Raw genomic sequence first — 14,970 nt, 5'->3', positions numbered from 1 at the left:
TCTTTATGTAGATCCAATGAGTGCTAGCCACCTTTCTGTTGGCTCTGAACTTCGAGATCCACCCGTCCAGAAAAACTTAACTTCCCTGACCAGGAATCGAACCCAGGCCGCGGCGGTGAGAGCGCCGAATCCTAGCCACTAGACCACCAGGGACTGAAGACAAAGAAAGTGCCTCCTCTGGTGGCTGGCTCTGGTGGCTGGCTCTGGTACCTAGAAAAAAACGCTCCAGTGATGGCATAACGTATTTCTCAGTCGAATAAAACAATCCTGGGGCTCCTCCCCTAATGGTGGGCGTGTCGGGCCTGAATAAAGTGGGTGGGCTTTGCATGGAAACTAAAAAAGAATGAATATGAATTCAAGCATTTGCACTTGCTTCCTCCTACTCAGTTTAATTTGAAGCTCGTTTATTCTTCAGGGAATTAAATTTAAGCATTTGCACTTGCCTCCTTCTACTCACTTTAATTTAAAAACAGAAGTAACCAAGCTCAAGGACTGTTCTTCATGAGCTGTAGTTCTTGCACATCTTCACTAAGCAGGCCAATAATTAGCCAAATATCAGCTGAAATGATTGCCCTCGACTGCTGCCTTAAGTGAGCGTTCCTGTTTCTGCTTTAACCTCTGTGAAGGCCAAGGCTTTTTTTTAATTTGACTCAATCTTATTTATTCTTCAGGGAATCAAACACAAAGACAAAAAGAGCATGACAAGGCATGGACAAAGCAGAAATGTTTCCCATGGAAAAATGCCATGCTTTTCCCAACTGTTGAATTCATTCCTGCATTTTCCCTAAGAATTAAACAAAATGGGCAATGAAAGTTACTGCTCCGGAACACTCAGGATAATCCTTTACTGCTTTAAACCAAACTAGAAAAGACACAGAGAGTTGCAGCAGCAACTTTGGGATTTTCGTTTTGGTTTGTTTACAGCGAAAGAAGCCTGACCTTCGATAGCTCAGTTGGTAGAGCGGAGGACTGTAGTCTACTGTCAATGGCCATCCTTAGGTCGCTGGTTCGAATCCGGCTCGAAGGATCTCTCTTTATGTAGATCCAATGAATGCTAGCCACCATTCTGTTGGCTCTGAACTTCGAGATCCACCCGTCCCGAAAAACTTAACTTCCCTGACCGGGAATCGAACCGCGGCGGTGAGAGCGCCGAATCCTAGCCACTTGACCACCAGGGACTGAAGACAAAGAAAGTGCCTCCTCTGGTGGCTGGCTCTGGTACCTAGAAAAAAACGCTCTAGTGATGGCATAATGTATTTCTCAGTCGAATAAAACAATCCTGGGGCTCCTCCCCTAATGGTGGGCGTGTCAGGCCTGAATAAAGTGGGTGGGCTTTGCATGGAAACTAACAAAGAATGAATATGAATTCAAGCATTTGCACTTGCTTCCTCCTACTCAGTTTAATTTGAAGCTCGTTTATTCTTCAGGGAATTAAATTTAAGCATTTGCACTTGCCTCCTTCTACTCACTTTAATTTAAAAACAGAAGTAACCAAGCTCAAGGACTGTTCTTCATGAGCTGTAGTTCTTGCTCATCTTCACTAAGCAGGCCAATAATTAGCCAAATATCAGCTGAAATGATTGCCCTCGACTGCTGCCTTGAGTGAGCGTTCCTGTTTCTGCTTTAACCTCTGTGAAGGCCAAGGCTTTTTTTTTATTTGACTCAATCTTATTTATTCTTCAGGGAATCCAACACAAAGACAAAAAGAGCATGACAAGGCATGGACAAAGCAGAAATGTTTCTCATGGAAAAATGCCATGCTTTTCCCAACTGTTGAATTCATTCCTGCATTTTCCCTGAGAATTAAACAAGATGGGCAATGAAAGTTACTGCTCCGGAACACTCAGGATAATCCTTTACTGCTATAAACCAAACTGGAAAAGACACAGAGAGTTGCAGCAGCAACTTTGGGCTTTTCGTTTTGGTTTGTTTACAGAGAAAGAAGCCTGACCTTCGATAGCTCAGTTGGTAGAGCGGAGGACTGTAGTCTACTGTCAATGGCTATCCTTAGGTCGCTGGTTCGAATCCGGCTCGAAGGATCTCTCTTTATGTAGATCCAATGAGTGCTAGCCACCTTTCTGTTGGCTCTGAACTTCGAGATCCACCCGTCCAGAAAAACTTAACTTCCCTGACCAGGAATCGAACCCGGGCCGCGGCGGTGAGAGCGCCGAATCCTAGCCACTAGACCACCAGGGACTGAAGACAAAGAAAGTGCCTCCTCTGGTGGCTGGCTCTGGTGGCTGGCTCTGGTACCTAGAAAAAAACGCTCTAGTGATGGCATAACGTATTTCTCAGTCGAATAAAACAATCCTGGGGCTCCTCCCCTAATGGTGGGCGTGTCAGGCCTGAATAAAGTGGGTGGGCTTTGCATGGAAACAAACAAAGAATGAATATGAATTCAAGCATTTGCACTTGTCTCCTCCTACTCAGTTTAATTTGAAGCTCATTTCTTCTTCAGGGAATTAAATTTAAGCATTTGCACTTGCCTCCTTCTACTCACTTTAATTTAAATACAGAAGTAACCAAGCTCAAGGACTGTTCTTCATGAGCTGTAGTTCTTGCTCATCTTCACTAAGCAGGCCAATAATTAGCCAAATATCAGCTGAAATGATTGCCCTCGACTGCTGCCTTGAGTGAGCGTTCCTGTTTCTGCTTTAACCTCTGTGAAGGCCAAGGCTTTTTTTTTATTTGACTCAATCTTATTTATTCTTCAGGGAATCAAACACAAAGACAAAAAGAGCATGACAAGGCATGGACAAAGCAGAAATGTTTCTCATGGAAAAATGCCATGCTTTTCCCAACTGTTGAATTAATTCCTGCATTTTCCCAACTGTTGAATTAATTCCTGCATTTTCCCTAAGAATTAAACAAAATGGGCAATGAAAGTTACTGCTCCGGAACACCAGGGACTGAAGACAAAGAAAGTGCCTCCTCTGCTGGCTGGCTCTGGTACCTAGAAAAAAACGCTCTAGTGATGGCATAACGTATTTCTCAGTCGAATAAAACAATCCTGGGGCTCCTCCCCTAATGGTGGGCGTGTCAGGCCTGAATAAAGTGGGTGGGCTTTGCATGGAAACAAACAAAGAATGAATATGAATTCAAGCATTTGCACTTGCCTCCTCCTACTCAGTTTAATTTGAAGCTCATTTCTTCTTCAGGGAAATAAATTTAAGCATTTGCACTTGCCTCCTTCTACTCACTTTAATTTAAATACAGAAGTAACCAAGCTCAAGGACTGTTCTTCATGAGCTGTAGTTCTTGCTCATCTTCACTAAGCAGGCCAATAATTAGCCAAATATCAGCTGAAATGATTGCCCTCGACTGCTGCCTTGAGTGAGCGTTCCTGTTTCTGCTTTAACCTCTGTGAAGGCCAAGGCTTTTTTTTTATTTGACTCAATCTTATTTATTCTTCAGGGAATCCAACACAAAGACAAAAAGAGCATGACAAGGCATGGACAAAGCAGAAATGTTTCTCATGGAAAAATGCCATGCTTTTCCCAACTGTTGAATTAATTCCTGCATTTTCCCTAAGAATTAAACAAAATGGGCAATGAAAGTTACTGCTCCGGAACACCAGGGACTGAAGACAAAGAAAGTGCCTCCTCTGGTGGCTGGCTCTGGTACCTAGAAAAAAACGCTCTAGTGATGGCATAACGTATTTCTCAGTCGAATAAAACAATCCTGGGGCTCCTCCCCTAATGGTGGGCGTGTCAGGCCTGAATAAAGTGGGTGGGCTTTGCATGGAAACAAACAAAGAATGAATATGAATTCAAGCATTTGCACTTGCCTCCTCCTACTCAGTTTAATTTGAAGCTCATTTCTTCTTCAGGGAATTAAATTTAAGCATTTGCACTTGCCTCCTTCTACTCACTTTAATTTAAATACAGAAGTAACCAAGCTCAAGGACTGTTCTTCATGAGCTGTAGTTCTTGCTCATCTTCACTAAGCAGGCCAATAATTAGCCAAATATCAGCTGAAATGATTGCCCTCGACTGCTGCCTTGAGTGAGCGTTCCTGTTTCTGCTTTAACCTCTGTGAAGGCCAAGGCTTTTTTTTTATTTGACTCAATCTTATTTATTCTTCAGGGAATCAAACACAAAGACAAAAAGAGCATGACAAGGCATGGACAAAGCAGAAATGGTTCTCATGGAAAAATGCCATGCTTTTCCCAACTGTTGAATTAATTCCTGCATTTTCCCAACTGTTGAATTAATTCCTGCATTTTCCCTAAGAATTAAACAAAATGGGCAATGAAAGTTACTGCTCCGGAACACCAGGGACTGAAGACAAAGAAAGTGCCTCCTCTGGTGGCTGGCTCTGGTACCTAGAAAAAAACGCTCTAGTGATGGCATAACGTATTTCTCAGTCGAATAAAACAATCCTGGGGCTCCTCCCCTAATGGTGGGCGTGTCAGGCCTGAATAAAGTGGGTGGGCTTTGCATGGAAACAAACAAAGAATGAATATGAATTCAAGCATTTGCACTTGCCTCCTCCTACTCAGTTTAATTTGAAGCTCATTTCTTCTTCAGGGAAATAAATTTAAGCATTTGCACTTGCCTCCTTCTACTCACTTTAATTTAAATACAGAAGTAACCAAGCTCAAGGACTGTTCTTCATGAGCTGTAGTTCTTGCTCATCTTCACTAAGCAGGCCAATAATTAGCCAAATATCAGCTAAATTGATTGCCCTCGACTGCTGCCCTGAGTGAGCGTTCCTGTTTCTGCTTTAACCTCTGTGAAGGCCAAGGCTTTTTTTTTATTTGACTCAATCTTATTTATTCTTTAGGGAATCAAACACAAAGACAAAAAGAGCATGACAAGGCATGGACAAAGCAGAAATGTTTCTCATGGAAAAATGCCATGCTTTTCCCAACTGTTGAATTCATTCCTGCATTTTCCCTGAGAATTAAACAAGATGGGCAATGAAAGTTACTGCTCCGGAACACTCAGGATAATCCTTTACTGCTATAAACCAAACTGGAAAAGACACAGAGAGTTGCAGCAGCAACTTTGGGCTTTTCGTTTTGGTTTGTTTACAGAGAAAGAAGCCTGACCTTCGATAGCTCAGTTGGTAGAGCGGAGGACTGTAGTCTACTGTCAATGGCCATCCTTAGGTCGCTGGTTCGAATCCGGCTCGAAGGATCTCTCTTTATGTAGATCCAATGAGTGCTAGCCACCTTTCTGTTGGCTCTGAACTTCGAGATCCACCCGTCCAGAAAAACTTAACTTCCCTGACCAGGAATCGAACCCGGGCCGCGGCGGTGAGAGCGCCGAATCCTAGCCACTAGACCACCAGGGACTGAAGACAAAGAAAGTGCCTCCTCTGGTGGCTGGCTCTGGTGGCTGGCTCTGGTACCTAGAAAAAAACGCTCCAGTGATGGCATAACGTATTTCTCAGTCGAATAAAACAATCCTGGGGCTCCTCCCCTAATGGTGGGCGTGTCGGGCCTGAATAAAGTGGGTGGGCTTTGCATGGAAACTAAAAAAGAATGAATATGAATTCAAGCATTTGCACTTGCTTCCTCCTACTCAGTTTAATTTGAAGCTCGTTTATTCTTCAGGGAATTAAATTTAAGCATTTGCACTTGCCTCCTTCTACTCACTTTAATTTAAAAACAGAAGTAACCAAGCTCAAGGACTGTTCTTCATGAGCTGTAGTTCTTGCACATCTTCACTAAGCAGGCCAATAATTAGCCAAATATCAGCTGAAATGATTGCCCTCGACTGCTGCCTTAAGTGAGCGTTCCTGTTTCTGCTTTAACCTCTGTGAAGGCCAAGGCTTTTTTTTAATTTGACTCAATCTTATTTATTCTTCAGGGAATCAAACACAAAGACAAAAAGAGCATGACAAGGCATGGACAAAGCAGAAATGTTTCCCATGGAAAAATGCCATGCTTTTCCCAACTGTTGAATTCATTCCTGCATTTTCCCTAAGAATTAAACAAAATGGGCAATGAAAGTTACTGCTCCGGAACACTCAGGATATTCCTTTACTGCTTTAAACCAAACTGGAAAAGACACAGAGAGTTGCAGCAGCAACTTTGGGCTTTTCGTTTTGGTTTGTTTACAGAGAAAGAAGCCTGACCTTTGATAGCTCAGTTGGTAGAGCGGAGGACTGTAGTCTACTGTCAATGGCCAGCCTTAGGTCGCTGGTTCGAGTCCGGCTCGAAGGATCTCTCTTTATGTAGATCCAATGAGTGCTAGCCACCTTTCTGTTGGCTCTGAACTTCGAGATCCACCCATCGAGAAAAACTTAACTTCCCTGACCGGGAATCGAACCCGGGCCGCGGCGGTGAGAGCGCCGAATCCTAGCCACTAGACCACCAGGGACTGAAGACAAAGAAAGTTCCTCCTCTGGTGGCTGGCTCTGGTACCTAGAAAAAAACGCTCCAGTGATGGCATAACGTATTTCTCAGTCGAATAAAACAATCCTGGGGCTCCTCCCCTAATGGTGGGCGTGTCGGGCCTGAATAAAGTGGGTGGGCTTTGCATGGAAACTAAAAAAGAATGAATATGAATTCAAGCATTTGCACTTGCTTCCTCCTACTCAGTTTAATTTGAAGCTCGTTTATTCTTCAGGGAATTAAATTTAAGCATTTGCACTTGCCTCCTTCTACTCACTTTAATTTAAAAACAGAAGTAACCAAGCTCAAGGACTGTTCTTCATGAGCTGTAGTTCTTGCACATCTTCACAAGCCTTTTTTTTATTTGACTCAGTCTTATTTATTCTTCAGGGAATCAAACACAAAGACAAAAAGAGCATGACAAGGCATGGACAAAGCAGAAATGTTTCTCATGGAAAAATGCCATGCTTTTCCCAACTGTTGAATTAATTCCTGCATTTTCCCTAAGAATTAAACAAAATGGGCAATGAAAATTACTGCTCCGGAACACTCAGGATAATCCTTTACTGCTTTAAACCAAACTAGAAAAGACACAGAGAGTTGCAGCAGCAACTTTGGGCTTTTCGTTTTGGTTTGTTTACAGAGAAAGAAGCCTGACCTTCGATAGCTCAGTTGGTAGAGCGGAGGACTGTAGTCTACTGTCAATGGCCATCCTTAGGTCGCTGGTTCGAATCCGGCTCGAAGGATCTCTCTTTATGTAGATCCAATGAGTGCTAGCCACCTTTCTGTAGGCTCTGAACTTCGAGATCCACCCGTCCAGAAAAACTTAACTTCCCTGACCGGGAATCGAACCCGGGCCGCGGCGGTGAGAGCGCCGAATCCTAGCCACTAGACCACCAGGGACTGAAGACAAAGAAAGTGCCTCCTCTGGTGGCTGGCTCTGGTACCTAGAAAAAAACGCTCCAGTGATGGCATAACGTATTTCTCAGTCGAATAAAACAATCCTGGGGCTCCTCCCCTAATGGTGGGCGTGTCGGGCCTGAATAAAGTGGGTGGGCTTTGCATGGAAACTAAAAAAGAATGAATATGAATTCAAGCATTTGCACTTGCTTCCTCCTACTCAGTTTAATTTGAAGCTTGTTTATTCTTCAGGGAATTAAATTTAAGCATTTGCACTTGCCTCCTTCTACTCACTTTAATTTAAAAACAGAAGTAACCAAGCTCAAGGACTGTTCTTCATGAGCTGTAGTTCTTGCTCATCTTCACTAAGCAGGCCAATAATTAGCCAAATATCAGCTGAAATGATTGCCCTCGACTGCTGCCTTGAGTGAGCGTTCCTGTTTCTGCTTTAACCTCTGTGAAGGCCAAGCCTTTTTTTTATTTGACTCAGTCTTATTTATTCTTCAGGGAATCAAACACAAAGACAAAAAGAGCATGACAAGGCATGGACAAAGCAGAAATGTTTCTCATGGAAAAATGCCATGCTTTTCCCAACTGTTGAATTAATTCCTGCATTTTCCCTAAGAATTAAACAAAATGGGCAATGAAAATTACTGCTTCGGAACACTCAGGATAATCCTTTACTGCTTTAAACCAAACTAGAAAAGACACAGACAGTTGCAGCAGCAACTTTGGGCTTTTCGTTTTGGTTTGTTTACAGAGAAAGAAGCCTGACCTTCGATAGCTCAGTTGGTAGAGCGGAGGACTGTAGTCTACTGTCAATGGCCATCCTTAGGTCGCTGGTTCAAATCCGGCTCGAAGGATCTCTCTTTATGTAGATCCAATGAGTGCTAGCCACCTTTCTGTTGGCTCTGAACTTCGAGATCCACCCGTCCAGAAAAACTTAACTTCCCTGACCGGGAATCGAACCCGGGCCGCGGTGGTGAGAGCGCCGAATCCTAGCCACTAGACCACCAGGGACTGAAGACAAAGAAAGTGCCTCCTCTGGTGGCTGGCTCTGGTACCTAGAAAAAACGCTCCAGTGATGGCATAACGTATTTCTCAGTCGAATAAAACAATCCTGGGGCTCCTCCCCTAATGGTGGGCGTGTCGGGCCTGAATAAAGTGGGTGGGCTTTGCATGGAAACAAACAAAGAATGAATATGAATTCAAGCATTTGCACTTGCCTCCTCCTACTCAGTTTAATTTGAAGCTCATTTATTCTTCAGGGAATTAAATTTAAGCATTTGCACTTGCCTCCTTCTACTCACTTTAATTTAAAAACAGAAGTAACCAAGCTCAAGGACTGTTCTTCATGAGCTGTAGTTCTTGCTCATCTTCTCTAAGCAGGCCAATAATTAGCCAAATATCAGCTGAAATGATTGCCCTCGAATGCTGCCTTGAGTGAGCGTTCCTGTTTCTGCTTTAACCTCTGTGAAGGCCAAGCCTTTTTTTTTTATTTGACTCAATCTTATTTATTCTTCAGGGAATCAAACACAAAGACAAAAAGAGCATGACAAGGCATGGACAAAGCAGAAATGTTTCTCATGGAAAAATGCCATGCTTTTCCCAACTGTTAAATTCATTCCTGCATTTTCCCTAAGAATTAAACAAAATTGGCAATGAAAGTTACTGCTCCGGAACACTCAGGATATTCCTTTACTGCTTTAAACCAAACTGGAAAAGACACAGAGAGTTGCAGCAGCAACTTTGGGCTTTTCGATTTGGTTTGTTTACAGAGAAAGAAGCCTGACCTTCGATAGCTCAGTTGGTAGAGCGGAGGACTGTAGTCTACTGTCAATGGCCATCCTTAGGTCGCTGGTTCGAATCCGGCTGGAAGGATCTCTCTTTATGTAGATCCAATGAGTGCTAGCCACCTTTCTGTTGGCTCTGAACTTCGAGATCCACCCATCCAGAAAAACTTAACTTCCCTGACCGGGAATCGGACCCAGGCCGCGGCGGTGAGAGCGCCGAATCCTAGCCACTAGACCACCAGGGACTGAAGACAAAGAAAGTTCCTCCTCTGGTGGCTGGCTCTGGTACCTAGAAAAAAACGCTCCAGTGATGGCATAACGTATTTCTCAGTCGAATAAAACAATCCTGGGGCTCCTCCCCTAATGGTGGGCGTGTCGGGCCTGAATAAAGTGGGTGGGCTTTGCATGGAAACTAAAAAAGAATGAATATGAATTCAAGCATTTGCACTTGCTTCCTCCTACTCAGTTTAATTTGAAGCTCGTTTATTCTTCAGGGAATTAAATTTAAGCATTTGCACTTGCCTCCTTCTACTCACTTTAATTTAAAAACAGAAGTAACCAAGCTCAAGGACTGTTCTTCATGAGCTGTAGTTCTTGCTCATCTTCACTAAGCAGGCCAATAATTAGCCAAATATCAGCTGAAATGATTGCCCTCGACTGCTGCCTTGAGTGAGCGTTCCTGTTTCTGCTTTAACCTCTGTGAAGGCCAAGCCTTTTTTTTATTTGACTCAATCTTATTTATTCTTCAGGGAATCAAACACAAAGACAAAAAGAGCATGACAAGGCATGGACAAAGCAGAAATGTTTCTCATGGAAAAATGCCATGCTTTTCCCAACTGTTGAATTCATTCCTGCATTTTCCCTAAGAATTAAACAAAATGGGCAATGAAAGTTACTGCTCCGGAACACTCAGGATAATCCTTTACTGCTTTAAACCAAACTAGAAAAGACACAGAGAGTTGCAGCAGCAACTTTGGGCTTTTCGTTTTGGTTTGTTTACAGAGAAAGAAGCCTGACCTTCGATAGCTCAGTTGGTAGAGCGGAGGACTGTAGTCTACTGTCAATGGCCATCCTTAGGGCGCTGGTTCGAATCCGACTCGAAGGATCTCGCTTTATGTAGATCCAATGAGTGCTAGCCACCTTTCTGTTGGCTCTGAACTTCGAGATCCACGCGTCCAGAAAAAGTTAACTTCCCTGACCGGGAATCGAACCCGGGCCGCGGCGGTGAGAGCGCCGAATCCTAGCCACTAGACCACCAGGGACTGAAGACAAAGAAAGTGCCTCCTCTGGTGGCTGGCTCTGGTACCTAGAAAAAAACGCTCCAGTGATGGCATAACGTATTTCTCAGTCGAATAAAACAATCCTGGGGCTCCTCCCCTAATGGTGGGCGTGTCAGGCCTGAATAAAGTGGGTGGGCTTTGCATGGAAACAAACAAAGAATGAATATGAATTCAAGCATTTGCACTTGCCTCCTCCTACTCAGTTTAATTTGAAGCTCATTTATTCTTCAGGGAATTAAATTTAAGCATTTGCACTTGCCTCCTTCTACTCACTTTAATTTAAAAACAGAAGTAACCAAGCTCAAGGACTGTTCTTCATGAGCTGTAGTTCTTGCTCATCTTCACTAAGCAGGCCAATAATTAGCCAAATATCAGCTGAAATGATTGCCCTCGACTGCTGCCTTGAGTGAGCGTTCCTGTTTCTGCTTTAACCTCTGTGAAGGCCAAGCCTTTTTTTTATTTGACTCAATCTTATTTATTCTTCAGGGAATCAAACACAAAGACAAAAAGAGCATGACAAGGCATGGACAAAGCAGAAATGTTTCTCATGGAAAAATGCCATGCTTTTCCCAACTGTTGAATTCATTCCTGCATTTTCCCTAAGAATTAAACAAAATGGGCAATGAAAGTTACTGCTCCGGAACACTCAGGATAATCCTTTACTGCTTTAAACCAAACTAGAAAAGACACAGAGAGTTGCAACAGCAACTTTGGGCTTTTCGTTTTGGTTTGTTTACAGAGAAAGAAGCCTGACCTTCGATAGCTCAGTTGGTAGAGCGGAGGACTGTAGTCTACTGTCAATGGCCATCCTTAGGTCGCTGGTTCGAAGGATCTCTCTTTATGTAGATCCAATGAGTGCTAGCCACCTTTCTGTTGGCTCTGAACTTCGAGATCCACCCGTCCAGAAAAACTTAACTTAACTTAACCTGACCGGGAATCGAACCCGGGCCGCGGCGGCGAGAACGCCGAATCCTAGCCACTAGGCCACTAGACCACCAGGGACTGAAGTCAAAGAAAGTGCCTCCTCTGGTGGCTGGCTCTGGTACCTAGAAAAAAACGCTCCAGTGATGGCATAACGTATTTCTCAGTCGAATAAAACAATCCTGGGGCTCCTCCCCTAATGGTGGGCGTGTCAGGCCTGAATAAAGTGGGTGGGCTTTGCATGGAAACAAACAAAGAATGAATATGAATTCAAGCATTTGCACTTGCCTCCTCCTACTCAGTTTAATTTGAAGCTCATTTATTCTTCAGGGAATTAAATTTAAGCATTTGCACTTGCCTCCTTCTACTCACTTTAATTTAAAAACAGAAGTAACCAAGCTCAAGGACTGTTCTTCATGAGCTGTAGTTCTTGCTCATCTTCACTAAGCAGGCCAATAATTAGCCAAATATCAGCTGAAATGATTGCCCTCGACTGCTGCCTTGAGTGAGCGTTCCTGTTTCTGCTTTAACCTCTGTGAAGGCCAAGCCTTTTTTTTTATTTGACTCAATCTTATTTATTCTTCAGGGAATCAAACACAAAGACAAAAAGAGCATGACAAGGCATGGACAAAGCAGAAATGTTTCTCATGGAAAAATGCCATGCTTTTCCCAACTGTTGAATGCATTTTCCCTAAGAATTAAACAAAATGGGCAATGAAATTTACTGCTCCGGAACACTCAGGATATTCCTTAACTGCTTTAAACCAAACTGGAAAAGACACAGAGAGTTGCAGCAGCAACTTTGGGGTTTTCGTTTTGGTTTGTTTACAGAGAAAGAAGCCTGACCTTCGATAGCTCAGTTGGTAGAGCGGAGGACTGTAGTTTACTGTCAATGGCCATCCTTAGGTCGCTGGTTCGAATCCGGCTCGAAGGATCTCGCTTTATGTAGATCCAATGAGTGCTAGCCACCTTTCTGTTGGCTCTGAACTTCGAGATCCACCCGTCCAGAAAAACTTAACTTCCCTGACCGGGCCGCGGCGGCGAGAGCGCCGAATCCTAGCCACTAGGCCACTAGACCACCAGGGACTGAAAACAAAGAAAGTGCCTCCTCTGGTGGCTGGCTCTGGTACCTAGAAAAAAACGCTCTAGTGATGGCATAACGTATTTCTCAGTCGAATAAAACAATCCTGGGGCTCCTCCCCTAATGGTGGGCGTGTCAGGCCTGAATAAAGTGGGTGGGCTTTGCATGGAAACAAACAAAGAATGAATATGAATTCAAGCATTTGCACTTGCCTCCTCCTACTCAGTTTAATTTGAAGCTCATTTATTCTTCAGGGAATTAAATTTAAGCATTTGCACTTGCCTCCTTCTACTCACTTTAATTTAAAAACAGAAGTAACCAAGCTCAAGGACTGTTCTTCATGAGCTGTAGTTCTTGCACATCTTCACTAAGAAGGCCAATAATTAGCCAAGTATCCGCTGAAATGATTGCCCTCGACTGCTGCCTTGAGTGAGCGTTCCTGTTTCTGCTTTAATCTCTGTGAAGGCCAAGGCTTTTTTTTATTTGACTCAATCATATTTATTCTTCAGGGAATCAAACACAAAGACAAAAAGAGCATGACAAGGCATGGACAAAGCAGAAATGTTTCTCATGGAAAAATGCCATGCTTTTCCCAACTGTTGAATGCATTTTCCCTAAGAATTAAACAAAATGGGCAATGAAAGTTACTGCTCCGGAACACTCAGGATATTCCTTAACTGCTTTAAACCAAACTGGAAAAGACACAGAGAGTTGCAGCAGCAACTTTGGGGTTTTCGTTTTGGTTTGTTTACAGAGAAAGAAGCCTGACCTTCGATAGCTCAGTTGGTAGAGCGGAGGACTGTAGTTTACTGTCAATGGCCATCCTTAGGTTGGTGGTTCGAATCCGGCTCGAAGGATCTCTCTTTATGTAGATCCAATGAGTGCTAGCCACCTTTCTGTTGGCTCTGAACTTCGAGATCCACCCGTCCAGAAAAACTTAACTTCCCTGACCGGGCCGCGGCGGCGAGAGCACCGAATCCTAGCCACTAGGCCACTAGACCACCAGGGACTGAAGACAAAGAAAGTGCCTCCTCTGGTGGCTGGCTCTGGTACCTAGAAAAAAACGCTCTAGTGATGGCATAACGTATTTCTCAGTCGAATAAAACAATCCTGGGGCTCCTCCCCTAATGGTGGGCGTGTCAGGCCTGAATAAAGTGGGTGGGCTTTGCATGGAAACAAACAAAGAATGAATATGAATTCAAGCATTTGCACTTGCCTCCTCCTACTCAGTTTAATTTGAAGCTCATTTATTCTTCAGGGAATTAAATTTAAGCATTTGCACTTGCCTCCTTCTACTCACTTTAATTTAAAAACAGAAGTAACCAAGCTCAAGGACTGTTCTTCATGAGCTGTAGTTCTTGCTCATCTTCACTAAGCAGGCCAATAATTAGCCAAATATCAGCTGAAATGATTGCCCTCGACTGCTGCCTTGAGTGAGCGTTCCTGTTTCTGCTTTAACCTCTGTGAAGGCCAAGGCTTTTTTTTTTATTTGACTCAATCTTATTTATTCTTCAGGGAATCAAACACAAAGACAAAAAGAGCATGACAAGGCATGGACAAAGCAGAAATGTTTCTCAATGAAAAATGCCATGCTTTTCCCAACTGTTGAATTCATTCCTGCATTTTCCCTAATAATTAAACAAAATGGGCAATGAAAGTTACTGCTCCGGAACACTCAGGAAAATCCTTTACTGCTTTAAACCAAACTGGAAAAGACACAGAGTTGCAGCAGCAACTTTGGGGTTTTCGTTTTGGTTTGTTTACAGAGAAAGAAGCCTGACCTTCGATAGCTCAGTTGGTAGAGCGGAGGACTGTAGTCTACTGTCAATGGCCATCCTTAGGTCGCTGGTTCGAATCCGGCTCGAAGGATCTCTCTTTATGTAGATCCAATTAGTGCTAGCCACCTTTCTGTTGGCTCTGAACTTCGAGATCCACCCGTCCAGAAAAACTTAACTTCCCTGACCGGGCCGCGGCGGCGAGAGCGCCGAATCCTAGCCACTAGGCCACTAGACCACCAGGGACTGAAGACAAAGAAAGTGCCTCCTCTGGTGGCTGGCTCTGGTACCTAGAAAAAAACGCTCTAGTGATGGCATAACGTATTTCTCAGTCGAATAAAACAATCCTGGGGCTCCTCCCCTAATGGTGGGCGTGTCAGGCCTGAATAAAGTGGGTGGGCTTTGCATGGAAACAAACAAAGAATGAATATGAATTCAAGCATTTGCACTTGCCTCCTCCTACTCAGTTTAATTTGAAGCTCATTTATTCTTCAGGGAATTAAATTTAAGCATTTGCACTTGCCTCCTTCTACTCACTTTAATTTAAAAACAGAAGTAACCAAGCTCAAGGACTGTTCTTCATGAGCTGTAGTTCTTGCTCATCTTCACTAAGCAGGCCAATAATTAGCCAAATATCAGCTGAAATGATTGCCCTCGACTGCTGCCTTGAGTGAGCGTTCCTGTTTCTGCTTTAACCCCTGTGAAGGCCAAGGCTTTTTTTTATTTGACTCAATCTTATTTATTCTTCAGGGAATCAAACACAAAGACAAAAAGAGCATGACAAGGCATGGACAAAGCAGAAATGTTTCTCAATGAAAAATGCCATGCTTTTCCCAACTGTTGAATTCATTCCTGCATTTTCCCTAAGAATTAAACA

At 43.4% G+C, this 14,970-nt stretch overlaps 13 non-coding genes across 13 annotated transcripts; 6 read left to right on the top strand and 7 right to left on the bottom strand.

The window, feature by feature from the left end:
• Positions 1-81: 81 nt before the first annotated feature.
• trnae-cuc (transfer RNA glutamic acid (anticodon CUC)) lies at positions 82-153 on the bottom strand. The gene has a single exon. It is a non-coding gene; the product is annotated as a tRNA-Glu (tRNA).
• Positions 154-938: 785 nt separating this feature from the next.
• On the top strand, positions 939-1,027 carry trnay-gua (transfer RNA tyrosine (anticodon GUA)). The gene is given in 2 exon segments: positions 939-975; positions 992-1,027. It is a non-coding gene; the product is annotated as a tRNA-Tyr (tRNA).
• A 923-nt stretch (positions 1,028-1,950) lies between these two features.
• trnay-gua (transfer RNA tyrosine (anticodon GUA)) lies at positions 1,951-2,039 on the top strand. Its single transcript is given in 2 exon segments — positions 1,951-1,987; positions 2,004-2,039. It is a non-coding gene; the product is annotated as a tRNA-Tyr (tRNA).
• Positions 2,040-2,124: 85 nt separating this feature from the next.
• Positions 2,125-2,196, bottom strand: trnae-cuc (transfer RNA glutamic acid (anticodon CUC)). Its single transcript has one exon. It is a non-coding gene; the product is annotated as a tRNA-Glu (tRNA).
• Positions 2,197-5,052: 2,856 nt separating this feature from the next.
• Positions 5,053-5,141, top strand: trnay-gua (transfer RNA tyrosine (anticodon GUA)). The gene is given in 2 exon segments: positions 5,053-5,089; positions 5,106-5,141. It is a non-coding gene; the product is annotated as a tRNA-Tyr (tRNA).
• An 85-nt stretch (positions 5,142-5,226) lies between these two features.
• Positions 5,227-5,298, bottom strand: trnae-cuc (transfer RNA glutamic acid (anticodon CUC)). The gene has a single exon. It is a non-coding gene; the product is annotated as a tRNA-Glu (tRNA).
• Positions 5,299-6,257: 959 nt separating this feature from the next.
• Positions 6,258-6,329, bottom strand: trnae-cuc (transfer RNA glutamic acid (anticodon CUC)). Its single transcript has one exon. It is a non-coding gene; the product is annotated as a tRNA-Glu (tRNA).
• Positions 6,330-7,000: 671 nt separating this feature from the next.
• trnay-gua (transfer RNA tyrosine (anticodon GUA)) lies at positions 7,001-7,089 on the top strand. Its single transcript is given in 2 exon segments — positions 7,001-7,037; positions 7,054-7,089. It is a non-coding gene; the product is annotated as a tRNA-Tyr (tRNA).
• Positions 7,090-7,174: 85 nt separating this feature from the next.
• On the bottom strand, positions 7,175-7,246 carry trnae-cuc (transfer RNA glutamic acid (anticodon CUC)). The gene has a single exon. It is a non-coding gene; the product is annotated as a tRNA-Glu (tRNA).
• A 945-nt stretch (positions 7,247-8,191) lies between these two features.
• trnae-cuc (transfer RNA glutamic acid (anticodon CUC)) lies at positions 8,192-8,263 on the bottom strand. Its single transcript has one exon. It is a non-coding gene; the product is annotated as a tRNA-Glu (tRNA).
• Positions 8,264-10,226: 1,963 nt separating this feature from the next.
• Positions 10,227-10,298, bottom strand: trnae-cuc (transfer RNA glutamic acid (anticodon CUC)). The gene has a single exon. It is a non-coding gene; the product is annotated as a tRNA-Glu (tRNA).
• Positions 10,299-12,082: 1,784 nt separating this feature from the next.
• Positions 12,083-12,171, top strand: trnay-gua (transfer RNA tyrosine (anticodon GUA)). Its single transcript is given in 2 exon segments — positions 12,083-12,119; positions 12,136-12,171. It is a non-coding gene; the product is annotated as a tRNA-Tyr (tRNA).
• Positions 12,172-14,098: 1,927 nt separating this feature from the next.
• On the top strand, positions 14,099-14,187 carry trnay-gua (transfer RNA tyrosine (anticodon GUA)). Its single transcript is given in 2 exon segments — positions 14,099-14,135; positions 14,152-14,187. It is a non-coding gene; the product is annotated as a tRNA-Tyr (tRNA).
• Positions 14,188-14,970: the final 783 nt, after the last annotated feature.

This window comes from Clarias gariepinus, chromosome 28 (genome assembly GCF_024256425.1).
Source record: "Clarias gariepinus isolate MV-2021 ecotype Netherlands chromosome 28, CGAR_prim_01v2, whole genome shotgun sequence".
Taxonomy (NCBI): Eukaryota; Metazoa; Chordata; class Actinopteri; order Siluriformes; family Clariidae; genus Clarias; species Clarias gariepinus.
The sequence above is the reverse complement of the archived record's forward strand: the minus strand, read 5'-3'. Positions and strand labels throughout refer to the sequence as shown.